The sequence below is a fragment of the Barbatula barbatula genome, assembly GCF_947034865.1.
Source record: "Barbatula barbatula genome assembly, chromosome: 21".
Lineage (NCBI taxonomy): Eukaryota > Metazoa > Chordata > Actinopteri > Cypriniformes > Nemacheilidae > Barbatula > Barbatula barbatula.
This window is the reverse complement of record NC_136784.1, coordinates 12,338,990-12,352,980: the sequence shown is the minus strand read 5'-3', so window position 1 is coordinate 12,352,980 and position 13,991 is coordinate 12,338,990.

Here is a 13,991-nt window from a genome sequence, read left to right as displayed (position 1 = left end):
CATGGAGAAGATTTCTGCTTGTTCCCTTTCGTCTTTTCTTTCTTTTCCAAGCTGACGGCTGCTAGAAATAAACACGCCAGCCTTTTTATTATCATTTATTTAAAGGCATAAGAGAGAAATAATAGCTTTTCCTATAACCGTACACTTCCGGATAAACCCCTCAAGCAGAGCTTTGCCGTCTGGACCTGCAGTGGCACTCCTTGGTTTTGCTCACATTCCCTGCGTATAGTTCACCTACAAACCAAAAGATACGGGGTTATCAAGTCCTAAAAGTATCTTAAATGATCATAAACGTAGGCTGTGTGACTTGTGCGCAATATTGCACATTATGCAACAGCTTTGTGTGACAAACAAACTTCTGAAACTAAAATTCAACTCATTTACTGTTAACTTGCCTACTAAAAAAATTATTCATCCCAAAATGAAAATTCTGTCATCATTTACTCCGCTTCTTGTCAATCTAAGCCCGTATTTTTTTCTTTATTCGACAGAGAACAAAAGAAGATATTTTGAGGAATGTTGGAAACCGTACACCGACGGCACCCATTGATTTGTTTTGTGTCCATACTATAGAAGTGAATGGGTTTCGACGCTTTCATCAAAATATCTTCTTGTTTTGTTCAGTTGAAGAAAGTAAGAAAGTCATACAAGTTTGAAATGACAAAAGAGGGTGTGTAAGCGATGACCGAATTACATTTTTGGGTGAATTATCCCTTTAAGCTTGTCTCAAAAATGGTTTGTTGTGTTCGGTTACCACATACAGAAAAAACAACAGCAGATGGCTTCGGAATGTCATGATGAGAGTAAATAATGGGAGGATTTTTTACTTGTGCATGAATTATTCCTTTAATTCCTACAGCCATGTGTCACTTCCCATCTCAGTCAGGACCTGATCTGACAGTGACTCACCTTTGATAAGGTGCAGAATCATTTTGTTTGACTGTCGTACATATATGATAATCTGTCAGTTGAAAGGAAGGGATTTGGTTTGTGGCAATGTGGCGTGCGTGACAACGGTCCTACTTGCATGTGTGTTTCTGTTTGCGTCCGCGTGGTTTGGATAAATCCGTGTCATTCCCAATGTGTGTTCACTGTGCCCGTGAGAGCAAGCCAGCGAGTGTGACTGCACGCTGTTGTTTGGGATTTTGCCGCCACTACCTACGGGCCGGCCGTCGCTCGGCTGCTCTGGGCTGTAATGACAGGGCCGACTGGCTGTAATTAAGTTCAAACATAGCAGCGTGGTGGACAGAGCTGCAGGCCTGCAGCCCTCAATATCATGCAGGCCGACCACAGACTGACAGCTCTCCAACACTCACCAAACACTAAAGCTATGCCTGGATTAAGTCTAAGAGCTGGAACAGAAACACTGGGGTGGGCCGACACTAAGACCAAGACTCACTCCAAACACATGAGGTTTCTTACTGTAAATTCAGCCAATTTAAAGATTTTACAGGGATAGTTCATCCAAAAGGAAACTTCCACATTTCCTCACCCTCGTGTAACTTCAAACCTGCACTGTTAGATGTCGCTGTAGATTAGCAGCACATTACTGTAAAAATCCACAGTACAATACTGCATCTGTATATTACAGTAAAATACTGCAGCTCATAATGCATTCTGGGTAATTTTCATTGAGCGGGAAACTTTTACAGTAAATTTTGGTCTCGCTGTAACCTCGCTGTAGCTTTGCTGTAACGTGTAACGAAAGTGCGTCACAACGTCATCACGTCAAATCACACAGAGCACATCCTGGCTGCAGCTGGAGGAGGATAATCGATTTCTGGCAGTTTGGTAAGTTTTTAGTTTTGTTTATTTTATGTGTTTCATACAAAAAAATATTTTGTTTTTGTATTTTGCACAACAGTTTGTCACAGTGTTGTTTTAAACGTGGAATGAGAGAGATATGGTCGCCAGTTGCTTCTACCTCAGAAATTAAACTAAGTCAGCCCACTGCTTAAACCCGTTTTACACATCTCACTTAATGAATATAGGATTATTTCAACCATTTATGAGGGTTTTGGTGAGTTTATTTTCTGTCAAATAGTTGAAGTTCGTTTATAATGGCAAGCTAGGTAAACATACTTGTATTTGGTAATAGATAAACTCGCGTTTGTGTTCAAATAAAATAATCTTTGACCAATTCAACTAAGATTCCTCCTAAATAAATCTCATACGAAATAACAAAGTCACTGTAAAGTAGCCCACACAGCTACCATACTGCTTCACACAAAATGAAACGTCATATTTAACTGCGATGAGTGCGATCCATACAGATTTCATTACTAACAGATTTATAAATGTGTTTGCGGCGCTTATTTCTGTATTTACGGTATATCCGCAGAAGCAGATATGATGTTCTTTAGAGTGTTTTACATTCAGTTGGCCAAAAAGTTTTGTATGACAATATATTTGTAGCGATATTGCTTCCAACACCTCAAACCAATGCTCGTACTTTGCTAAAGAGCGCTGCTGACTCCGCCTTTACGTAATGACGCTGTACGGAAAGAGGAGCGCGATCAGCTTTAAATGCATTTCCAAAAACACATTGACTTTCGCTACACCAACGGTATAGAAAATGCAATCCCAAATATTTGAACTCTTAATGTTAATGTATACAGGGGAAAACATTTAAATGATCATTTTGCTACATTTTTGATTGACTATCTCAAGCGTATATAATAAACATGGTTTCTAAATTTCAGCAAGTAACATATCATTATATATTTCTTCTTACAGCTCTAACGTCACAGTTTGGTCCACTTTTGCACCCTGGGCTTATGAGTTTCTGTAAGTATTGACCATGTATATATAATACAACTTTTATTCAAATTTGTTTCTGGTTTTACTTCTGACTTTTTAGTAACACTTACAATAAGGTTATATTTGTTAACATAGGATGTTAATACATTTTAACATTTGGCAATACATTTTTAAATCAATCAATTTATCGCTGTTCACATTAGTTAATTCATAATGAATTCTCAAATATTATTAATGTTGAAAAATATATTGTTCATTGTTAGTTCATATTATCTAAACCATTAATAAATGTTATGGAATAAAACCTTATAGTAAAGTGTTAATGAATTTTCTTTCACCATTTACTTCACAATTTGTACTTATTTCAATGGCTAACAGATTTTGTTATTTTTGGCTTTACAGTCTCACCATTGATATTTTGGCTGGATTTGGTCATTTTTAAACCAAGCAAGTCATCCCAGGATGTCCAGTTACAACTGCAAGTCATGTAGTTTCTCGACAAAAATACCCACACCCACACAACACTCTCACACAGCACCACACAACACTCTCACACACCCGCACACAACACTCTCACACACACACACAACACTCTCACACAGCCCCACACAACACTCTCACACACCCGCACACAACACTCTCACACAGCACCACACAACACTCTCACACAGCCCCACACAACACTCTCACACAGCACCACACAACACTCTCACACAGCCACACACAACACTCTTACACACCCACACACAACTCTCTCACACAGCCACACACAACACTCTCACACACACACACAACACTCTAACACAGCCCCACACAACACTCTCACACAGCCACACACAACACTCTCACACACACACACAACACTCTAACACAGCCCCACACAACACTCTCACACAGCACCACACAACACTCTCACACACCCGCACACAACACTCTCACACACACACACAACACTCTCACACAGCCCCACACAACACTCTCACACACCCGCACACAACACTCTCACACAGCACCACACAACACTCTCACACAGCCCCACACAACACTCTCACACAGCACCACACAACACTCTCACACAGCCACACACAACACTCTTACACACCCACACACAACTCTCTCACACAGCCACACACAACACTCTCACACACACACACAACACTCTAACACAGCCCCACACAACACTCTCACACAGCCACACACAACACTCTCACACACACACACAACACTCTAACACAGCCCCACACAACACTCTCACACAGCACCACACAACACTCTCACACACACACACAACACTCTCACACACCCGCACACAACACTCTCATACACACACACACAACCCTCTCACACAGCCCCACACAACACTCTCACACACAACACTCTCACACAGCCCCACACAACACTCTCACACAGCCCCACACAACACTCTTACACACCCACACACAACACTCTCACACAGCCACACACAACACTCTCACACACACACACAACACTCTAACACAGCCCCACACAACACTCTCACACAGCACCACACAACACTCTCACACACAACACTCTCACACAGCCACACACAACACTCTCACACACCCACACACAACACTCTTACACACCCACACACAACACTCTCACACAGCCACACACAACACTCTCACACACCCACACACAACACTCTTACACACCCACACACAACACTCTCACACACCCGCACACAACACTCTTACACACCCACACACAACACTCTCACACAGCCACACACAACACTCTCACACACACACACAACACTCTAACACAGCCCCACACAACACTCTCACACAGCACCACACAACACTCTCACACACACACACAACACTCTCACACACCCGCACACAACACTCTCATACACACACACACAACCCTCTCACACAGCCCCACACAACACTCTCACACACAACACTCTCACACAGCCCCACACAACACTCTCACACACAACACTCTCACACAGCCCCACACAACACTCTTACACACCCACACACAACACTCTCACACAGCCACACACAACACTCTCTCACACACACACAACACTCTAACACAGCCCCACACAACACTCTCACACAGCACCACACAACACTCTCACACACACACACAACACTCTCACACACCCGCACACAACACTCTCATACACACACACACAACCCTCTCACACAGCCCCACACAACACTCTCACACACCCGCACACAACACTCTCACACACACACACACAACCCTCTCACACAGCCCCACACAACACTCTCACACACCCGCACACAACACTCTCACACACACACACAACCCTCTCACACAGCCCCACACAACACTCTCACACACCCGCACACAACACTCTCACACACACACACAACCCTCTCACACAGCCCCACACAACCCTCTCACACAGCCCCACACAACACTCTCACACAGCCACACACAACACTGTCACTCACCCAAACACCAACACTCTCACACAGCCACACACAACACTCTCACACACAACACTCTCACACAGCCCCACACAACACTCTCACACAGCCACACACAACACTCTCACACAGCCACACACAACACTCTTACACACGACACTCAGTTTGAATGGAACATTTTAACTACAGACCAGTGTTTTCTTTGCCAGTGTTAGATGAATCCTGTCACTTTGTTGCTATTGTTTGTTTTGATATGTAATGTATGAATATTTTTGCTCACTTAAATGTTGTAATATATATAGTAGTCAACATTTGAAGTGGGTCAAAAAAGTTACAAGAATAGGTATTGTTCTCGCCTTTTTGATCCACTTTAAATGTTGACTACTGTACATAGTCATTATATGTTGTTAATGTAATACATCATTCTTCAATACTGTTTTAAATGTTTTAATACTTTTTGTTTCAATGAAATGATTCAATAAAAAATTTGCCTGGATTGCCTTTTGATTCATAATGTCAAGTATAGCAGTTTTATAATATTAATAACTACAGATTTATATCCAAACTAGCTAAAATATATAATAATATTTGTAATTATTGCCAATAAGAATTAAATAGTAATTTGTCAATTACAGGTATTACAGTAAATTGCAGTAAAAATATAGTAAAAATACAGTAAAGTACTGTGTTGTATCTATACAGCAATATTTTTTTGTACTGTAGTAATCTATTACAGTACAGCACTGTAAATCAAAATACAGTAACTTACTGGCAACCGTGCTGCCAGTAAGTTACTGTAAAAATACAAGCAAATCGTTAACAGTGTGTATGACTTTCTTTGTTCTGCTGAAAACAAATTAGGATATTTCGAAGAATGTTGGTTACCGAACTATGGACTTGCATTGGTGTCCATATAATAGGAGTGCTATTCTTCAAAATATTTTCTTTGGTGTTCTGTGGGTAGTTCACCCAAAATTGAAATTCTTTCCTCATTTATTCAACTTCTTGTCATTTCAAACCTGCATGACTTTGTTTCTTTTGCAGAGCACATAAAATATATTTTAAATCATTTTGGTAACCAATCAACATTGACCCCCGTTGACTTCCATTGTATGGCCACAAAACCTTTCTCAAAATGTCTTCTTTTGTGTTCCACTGAAGAAACAGTCAAGACGAAGATTCCGAACAACACGAGGCTGAATAATTGATAAAAGAATGTTTCTTTTTGGGTGAACTATCCCTTTATTGTTAGATAGATCTTCAGACATCCATCAGGCTCAACTTAACTTAGCTAGATTTGCTTAATTTTACACCTCACAACTGGAGCTAAGCAGGGTTGAGCCTGGTCAGCACCTGGATGGGGGACCTCCTGGATAAAACTAGGTTGCTGCAGGAAGAGGTGTTAGTGAGGCCAGCAGGGGGTGCTCCCCCTTTGGTCTGTCTGGGTCCTGATGCCCCAGTATAGTGACGGGGACACTATACAGTCAAAAAGCACCTTCCTTTGGATGAGACAGGTCCGGACTCTCTGCGGTCATTAAAAATCCCAGCATGTCCTTCGAATTAGACTAGGGGTGTAACCCCGGCATCCTGGCCAAATTCGCCCATTCGCCTTTATACATAATGGTCTCCTGTTCGTACCTTTATATAGTAATTGGCTTCCTAACTCTGTCTCCTCTCCACCAATACGCTGGTGGGCGGTCTGGTGCATTATGACTGCCGTCGCATCATCCAGGTGGGTTCTGCACATTAGTTTTTGAGGAGATTCCCCCTTTCGATGTAAAGCGCTTTGAGTATCCAGAAAAGCGCAATATAAATGTAATGAATTATTATTACAACTGCAAAATCTAAATATTTATTCAGATTTATATAAACTGCAGCTGTCGCATCTTTAGTCGAGTACAGGCTCAATAACCTGCCAACACTAACATCCTCAACCGCAAGCCTTTCATTCACAATTCCTGCACACCCTGTTTAATCCTCTTAAATTAAGTCTTTTCTGGAATAGCTTTTTTGACTCTCACAGGCTTTTTTCTCTTGTTCTAAATTTCTTCATGACAAAGTGTTAGGGCAATAAATCTTTGGTAACTTGCCTATGTGTGTTGCAGTTGGCTTGGAAAGGCTTACGACAGCTATGGAAGATATATTATTGGCAACGAAAGACAACCCATGATTCATTTAAAATGAAAATACTCCAGTTGTTCCTTCTCAAAAAGCTCTCAAAAAGTCTTTCAAACAAACTGTGGTAACTTACCAAGAAATAACAACACTTAGCAAAATTGAAACATACAATCAAGAAAATATTTATGTATATTAAATTCAAGTAGTGGTTGCAAATACTGAATTTAAGAGAAACACTGCCAAAACCTTGGATACAAGGGTAAAATCAATTATTCTGACTTTCATTCTCCCCCATGCACCGCCACTTGCCCAGCTCATAAAGGATTGTGTACCGCATGTGATGTGGTCGACGATCAAAGTCAGAATGAACTGATTACCATGGAGCTGCAAATCCTTTGAGTCATGGCACACAGTGAAATTCTTTAGGTTCTTAAAAATAGAAACAGTTCTCTTTTTTTTTGGCGATTTGTTTTTCTCATTGGATGTCTGTGGGGCATCCTCTCTTAGTTAAGAGACTCGAATCATAACCAGACCTTTACTCTTTTTTCACTTTCTCCGTCCCTTCTGTTGTTGGAGCTTGTTTAATCTCGAGAAGAAAATTGGCTTGGCGTGGGAACGACAAGATTCAGGGGGGGCTACGTTTTATTTCTTTGAGTGTGTGCTTTTTTTTCGAGTCAGCTTGTGCCAAATCCTGATAAAGTAAGATAAAAAAAATGAGAGAGAGAGACATGCCACAACACCATGACAAAGATAGTCCCTGCCTACCGCTCGAGATCTTTACAAATGACAATCTTTTGGAGGAATAAAAAGAGTTGGAGCGAGAGAGAGAGGGAGGAGAACGACATTTGGGGAGAAGAAAAAAACAGTAAGAAACGCGGATGGGTTGGGGGGAGCGGCGGAGGAAACATTCCCCTGGCCACATTAAAGACAAAAAAAAGAAAACAAACAGAAAAACATGTCTGACATGAAGACGCTGGTTTCTGTGGTGACAGACAATGGCTGCTTGTGGCCTAGCGAGGCCTAACCGGCCCGTCTGGGCCCCGGCACCAGCGAGAGTTACCGCAGTCAGGCTCTCTATTGGGGGCTCGCCGCTGTGGGAAAAGAGCTTGAAAGGGACTTCGCTCTCGGCCACAAAGGGCCCATTCTGCTTCCTCTTGTTGGCTTTTGCCCCTCTTATTTATCTTCTGGGAGCCGGATGAGCCTGGCATGGTGGAGTGGGTAAACAACGCTGCTGTCTTCCTCTGGCAGAGGTAGAGGGAGGAAGCCTACATACCCACTGCCTGAAGTCACACATCTTTGAGAGCGAGTGGACGCTCCTTGCAAGCTTTGTAGTCATGAGGGTGTAAATCAAACAATCGTAACCTTGAGATCATACCTGAATGGGCCCGTGAGACAATTTACATGTGTGTACAGTACCAGGCAATGGTTTGAAATCACTTTACACAGATACAATTGAGCCAACAACATGTCACTTATGTATGCTTCATGTGTTAATACTGATGTTCTATGCAATAACAATAAAGTAAATAATGAAGTAAACATTATGTTGTGATGTTTTTGAGAGATGCAGAATGCAGTAGTCAGAGCTAACACCGAACTATCTTTAAATGTTATTTACTTTACGCACTTGTTGTGTAATGTTGTAACACTCGTTCGTAAGGTTTTCTGAACTTTCTGTTGCTATTGTGACAGCATTTTACCACAATTGGCATTCAAGAAATTTCATTTTTAACCATTAACTGAAATGTCCTCTAACATGGTAACAAATACAAAACTGAAGTGCGGAGCATCAAAAAGGAAGTCACTCGTTGTAATGGCGCCCTCCATGCAGACGTCAAGAAAAAGGTGTAAAGTTTAGTTTTTTTACATTTTTTACAAGACTGCTCCGGGTGTGCGTGTGTGCACTACTCTCTGGATGGGTTAAATGCAGAGGTCACATTTCAGGTATCACCATATCTGACTAATAGGTCACTTCCACTCACTTTATAATGCATTGAATGTAGTAACAATTATTCACGAGACAGTAAAATGCATTTAAAGTGGATTATAAAGAATACATAATGGATACAATAAAACTACTTTTATAATGCATTTATTATACACATATGCTTTAAGTCAAGTGATGGACATGGTATGCACACTACACACACAGCTGAAGTTTGATCTATGTATTATTCATGTAGAAGATAAAAAGACACACGAGAAACAAAACAAAATTGAAAAAAGTTGCATTAAAGGAAGGAAACATGCATATATTATATTAATATGTAAACTACTAAAGGACTACTTTTGAATTGAACTACAACTGAATTTTTCTTGAGAAACTAAATAAAAAACTATTGAAATTAGTACCTACCTACAAACCTACAGTAAGTACAACATGAAATAATGTAAAAGCCAATCAAGTAAAATACAATTTAATAATTATACACTGACATGTGACTTGCCATAATGAGAAAAACACGAAATGAACATGTCTGTCCTAAAAGTTCATGGTATGGAGTGTCTCTACATCTGGATTTTAATAATACAGGAAAACAGAGACCTGAAGATATAAGCAGTCAATTATATTAAATATACAGCATGTGGGACACATGCATATGAATATACACATTCATAAATGCAGAGCTGTGTAATTTGTGAACTTTAAGTGGTCAGCCCTCTCTGTCTGGCATTCCATGTACGGCAACAGAATGAATCCCTTTGGAATTCGACCGTACTCGCAGTGAGGCCTTCTTTCTCCAACACTCAAACGAACATCAAAACAAAGGCTGATTTTAGGGTCAAGTCGCGGAAATTTGCACATAAAGGGAGTAAATCTGCGCAAGATGTGGCGGAGCTGTTTTGTGTGTGTGTCAGCAAGCATTAATGCATGATTAGCACTAGAGGAAGAGCGTGAGGTTTGGTTGCAGTGTGTGTCATGGAGTAACATTGAATATTTTAGCGGCTCATGCGTGTGACGGAAAACGAAAAACTGTGATGGTGCGTGTGCGTGCGTGCGCTTCTCTCCATGAGAGAATTGTGAAAATATGAGCTTGTTAATTTCAAATGTGGAGCTGTTCTTGTTGTGGTAAAGAGGGAGGACCCACAAAAGGCACTGAAGTGGCCAACCAAAAGCGTAGCAACTCTTTTTCTGCTTTGCTCAATACCAGCGTTTCCTTTGTTCTCTGGATCTCGTTCTTTTTTCTGCTTTCAAACTATTTTTACAGATCAACTTCTTTATTTATTTACTTAATTCCCCCCTCTGTTTCTCTCATCCAATTTCCACTGCAATTTTTCCTTCTTCTTTTGTCATCAATGGAGGAAGTGTGCCATGACAAAGATCAAAAACTCAAAGGAAGAGGAGGAGAACGAGGGAAAAAACGAAGGATGCTGAAAAACCTTGCGAAAGGAAAATAACCCGAACGGAGAACGAGAAGAAAGCTGGGCTTTGAAGCGTGTGGACAGCAAAAATAACGCCAGAGACACCCGACATCATAGATTCTTCTCTCGAGCTTCATGCTTTCTGATGGAGCCTGTGGAAATGAGATCCAGACCCGAATGAAAGAGGGACTAGTAATGAAAGACGATGGAGTCGGGGGAGGATGGAGAAATAAAAGGATCTCTTAGGCTAGTTTTGACTCGCACACCAAACCATAAGCCTCCCGCGACGGTGATGTCTATGCTGTGCTAGTTGGTGTCACCATACACTGGACCTCCAAAAACAGCATGTTTCAGCAAACACAGTCACTTTACACCAATGCAGGGAAAACAAATCATTTGTGTGCTGGCCTAAAAAGTGACACTTAAGCAAGACTTAAAAAATCTGTAAATGAATAAAATAAAATATCAAACCAAGTAGCTCTAAATGGACAAACTGCTCTACAGAACGCGCTATGTTAATACGGCAAAGAATGAGGTTCATAACCTCACCGCTAGATTATATTCAAAACTGGACCTATAAATTGACAAAGGTTCATCGCATTTAATATATTTCACAACATCCAAACACACTTAATTGTCTTAACTTAAACTGATTTATTTATTTTCATTAGTGGGTTGCTTTAAAAAGTGGAAGTAATTCCATGCTACTGTCAACTTTGCCATGACAAATACGTTTTTAAAGAAGATTTTTACTATAGTGACTACTATAGTTTTTTCCAATCTTTTTGTCAAATCCATAAGGTATGTTTATTTTGCCTCTTTAAAAAAGAAAACGTTTATAGACTAAATGAATCTTGGTAGCAATATATTTATCTCACATCCATAGCACAAAATTTCACATCCATAATGCAGGAATTGGCCGGCTGCTTAACTTATTTTGATTTGATAAATAGATTTGTGATCACATAATTGTTTACAGTACTCGATGTGACTTTATGTACTGTGTCTTATTTTAATAGCGACATTGCATTACATTCCTAATAATGATACTACAACGCAATAATTGCAACGCGATAACTAAATACTTGACAGACAAATGAAAAAAAACTAACCCTCTCTCAACCGGTAGTGGTCTGGCTTTTGTTGAAACTAGTAACTTTGTATAAGCACCTAATGTACTATTGCTCTTTTATGACATATCGCTTATTGTTCCCTGAACTCTTTGTAAGTCACTTTGGATGAAAGCGTCTGCTAAATGACTAAATGTAAATGCAAAAACATTTACACCATGACTTTTTCAACTAAATTATTTTTGTGTCCCTCACACTGTTTGTTGGTATAAAGGCATTAAAGGATCTGCCTCATCACTACAATTGTACTTGCACAAACATATACACAATAAAAGACTATATGTACTGTATATACAGCCCCAAAGAATAAGGGGGAGGGGGGGGGGGTGTAGGGGAGAGGTTCGGGTATTGTGTTATTCACAACATGTTGTTGTTGTAGTTCTTGGGTCAGTAAGGCACCACTTCTGACAGCAAAGTCCTGCTAGAACTTGTAATTCAAGTTACCATGACTACATCAGCCCTTAAACTTCCCACGGTGGTGGGCAGAGGAGAACACCTCTATGTGTTCTTCATCGTGCAAAACATTTTTTTTGCACATCTTTTCCATTACGTGTGCATGTATTTGTTACTTTGAAATTGCAGTGTGATTCCCATTGCAGGGTCAGATAGAGAAATGCTATCATTCTGGAAGAGATCCTCTCTTTAAGAGAATCGAAGAGCTTCATCTCTCTCCAGACAGACAGATATTAGTCAGTTCACGGTCACTATCACAGCTGCTTTGTCTCTTTGACCACAGACATTGGTACATGTCACACTAAATGTGGTGGTCACAAGCAATATTTAGACCAGGGGTCTCCAACCTTTTTGTAAGCGAGGGCTACCAAAATATCTAAAGTCCTCTAGATAACATACTTTCAAACTTTAAACATGTGATGCATTATTTTTAGGCTTACAGAACCAAATTCAGTTTTCTTTCAGATATTTTTGCACTTGAATATATTAAAGCTTAACACTTGCTAATAATAAACGTTCAGGATGATGTAGCACTTTGCTGATCGGTATAGTCACAGATTTGTCAGTTGTCTTGAGCATTATTGTTGAGCCCTGTGTTTAGCGGGCACCTTACATAGTACATCCGGGCTACCAGGTGCCCACGGGCACCACGTTGGAGACCACTGATTTAGACTATTGGCCGACCCTGTTGTTTTTTATTAATGGATAAAGTGTGTACAAACATAAAGAACATGAAGACATTTTTCTAAATGATGGTGAGACAAACACCAACACCATATTCTCACTGTTGTTCTATCCAACGTCGGTATGCAGGCTGGTCAGGACACTGTCAGGGTGATATTTTAACAGCAGCACCACAGAGCCACCTTGTTAAATTTTGGGGAAAATCAACCGGGATTCAAAACTCTACATCAGAGTATCTTTTTCAGTTTGAGTAATGGATTACTTCCAATTGTCTTACTACATTACACTGGGGTTGCAATTGATATACTGCGTATCATTATCTTTATATTATTTATTATTTAATTTGGTCTATGCCAATCATCAATGCAATGACACAAAGATGTGTTTTATTTTAAAATGTGAACGTGTCGAAATGTAGTTTTTACACATAAAAGTTTTTTTGCAATAACTTAAATCTTTAACTGGTCCCACAGTTTCTTTGGTTGATATGAAATCAGTTCCTCTCAAGAGCTGCATTTCCATTACCCTTCAAATTACACAAAATAAAACTGCAAATTAAAAATATCCCCAATGAAAACTCCCATATATTTGCCCACCCCGCCTCAACCCAGAGCCGTTGAGAGAGAGCATCCGTGAACCGCCGTTGCTGTGAAAAAACTATTCCACTGCAGTGAACGGACTTGGCGTGACTTTCTCTCTCAGCGACTCTGCGACTCTTACATCTACATCATTTATTTTCTCAAGCAACAAGTAACAAAATATTAGGAATTCCTGGTTAATGCATTTTTAAACAATCAAAATGGCAGAGTTTCGGGAGAGACAACCAATAGTGAATCCACAAAAATATGTTTGCTAATAGTAGCTGGGCCTATATTTTGTTAGTGATTTATGAAATGTCTTTTGATTTATGCAAAGCCTATATTCTTCATGTAATATGAATTCATTCAATTAATGAAATACTTTCCCTTACCTTGTTCTGTAAAATGAAACCAAAGCCGCAAAAGGCTAAGCTGCCATCGAGGCTAAATAAAGCTTAATGCAGAAAAGGGACCAG